The 2194-nt window shown below is 35.3% G+C and overlaps 1 long non-coding RNA gene across 1 annotated transcript in view; it reads right to left on the reverse strand.

Annotated features, from left to right (window-relative positions):
* LOC106476591 overlaps window positions 1-1577 on the reverse strand; it is a 7596-nt gene extending 6019 nt beyond the window's left edge. Inside the window, exon 1 of the long non-coding RNA XR_001291911.2 lies at window positions 1421-1577. This is a non-coding gene — a long non-coding RNA (uncharacterized LOC106476591). The remainder of the gene's footprint in view (window positions 1-1420) is intronic.
* Window positions 1578-2194: the final 617 nt, after the last annotated feature.

Genomic DNA, 2194 nt, shown 5'->3' on the forward strand with positions numbered 1-2194 from the left:
TGCATAGTAGAAGTATGTGCTTGCTTTACTTGTATCTTCAGTTGTGGACTGTCTAAGGCATCTACAAACTGGCCTCTCAGCAACAGCTTGAGGACATCGGGTGGTGCAGTTGAGTAGGCCTTGTGTGACATACTTTCCAAATCCTGTGCCAGCTCTTGCAGGCTCTCCCCTTTAGCACGAACTCTCGTCCTAAACCTAGCCCTGTAGACTTTGGACTGATTTTGAGTTCCATACTAGAGTTCTAGAGCAGTTACCAGTGCTCTATAGTTGTGCCTGTCATCTGCTGACAACTGTCCAAGTATTTCCAGTGGTTGTCCCTTTAGGCTCGTTGCCAGATATACTGCTTTCTGCTCATCTGTTCATCCATTCATCTCTACCAGGAGTTCAAATTGTGCTCTATATGCTTCCCACAGTGCCTTCCCATTGAATTCCTGTGGCTTTCTTCGTACTAGATCACCCCCTATTGCAGACACTCATGTCTGGAATGCGACTTCTGGCAGGACTGAAGATGTCTGCATTAGGGTTTAGCTGTGGGGTCTGGAAGGGGCTTCCTGTTGTCTGGGGCTGATTAGGTCCATGGTTAATATATCCTCCCTGTGTAAAAGACAGTAAATCGTCCTTTAATGTATTTAATTCACTTTGAAATTTACTTGTGTTTTCCATTCGTACTTCTTGCCACTGTTGTTGACTTTCCTGTAGTTGCTGCTGACTTTCCTGCAATTGTCATGGAACAGTCATACATCTTGAAATGTGCATGTGCTGGGAACTATCACATGATACTTGTCACTATGAGAATTTGAACTCTGATAACGCTTTGGCAGAATAAAAACTATCTTTGGTAATACCCAGATTTTTCTAAAGAATTCCAAGTTAATTTAGAAATTAAAAAAATATATTAAAAAATATGTTTAATTTACAACAAAATATGATAAATTCAATTTTATACCATAGATGACAGTATTCTATAACTTACGAACATATATTTCAGAAAATATTTTTCTTTCTAGATTGTTATTAATAAAAATTTCACAGTCTCATTACTTTTTTTGGGAGTGAAAGCACACAAGATAAAAAACTGAGCATTACATAAATTGTGTATGATGGAAGTGATCAACATGCTGCTGTAATATGTAACTTTATTTGTACAATACATAGCACTAAGTTAACATACTGAAAATACTATTATGAAATGAGAACCACGAGGTTAAAGATGAACTTTTATTGTACATTATTCATGATGTACATGATTTTAAATGATTTGTTACAAAATTTCCTGATTTTCATGACCTAGAAGATGAAATTTCAGCATTACATGCTTTCAAGAACCTCTGTGAACCTTGTAATTCTAAAATTATGTATCTTTTAATAATTCAAAAAACTCACACTCTAGATTATATTTAAAAATGTCACTACTACTTACACAAATTTGTTACTGTAATAGTTCAAAAAGCCCACAAGTAATTCTCCCAATGTCTGTTGATTTTCAGATTCACAGTGAGGAATATCTTCTTGTAACTTCAGAAATCTCACATCTGAATGAGGAAGGAACTTGTCCTACAAATTAAATAAAAAATACAACCTTTACCATAAACAACTAACATATCAAATTGCTTCTTTATCATTACATTTACTTTCTCATGGAGCAATACATACAAGGCTGACAGTTTTCCAGCACCCATTTCAACAGTACAATCATACAGAAATGCACAGGTGCTTCATCTGGCAACTTGATCAGTATGTTTTAATAAGAAATAGCTTGAATACCCGTTTCATTCTCCAGCTGGTTGAGATATTTAATGGCTAAGCAGATATGTAGTGGATGAAATTTGGATACATGTTACTTATGCCACTTTTCCAGATGAAGATCCTTCTTCATGAAGTTGCATAATGTTATCTGGAACATATGAACAGTTTTACCACTGACTTTTGTGTTGGTAGATTCTAATCTGCTACAAGATGATTCACTTTTCTTACCACATTTTGGGTAAAACTTTTTCCAGGTCGCTTTCAGGATGGTCCTGGTACTCCAAACTGATTTATATACCTTTATTTTCCAATGCCATTAACTACAAAGAATATACACATCTTGGAAATTCTAAATCCCAGATCTAAACACATCTTTATGATGGAAGTGTATGAATATTTTATGTTAGAAAAAGCTGTTACACAAAAGTGATAAATTTTTGGTGGCATC

The sequence above is a fragment of the Limulus polyphemus genome, unplaced genomic scaffold (assembly GCF_000517525.1).
Source record: "Limulus polyphemus unplaced genomic scaffold, Limulus_polyphemus-2.1.2 Scaffold10972, whole genome shotgun sequence".
Taxonomy (NCBI): Eukaryota; Metazoa; Arthropoda; class Merostomata; order Xiphosura; family Limulidae; genus Limulus; species Limulus polyphemus.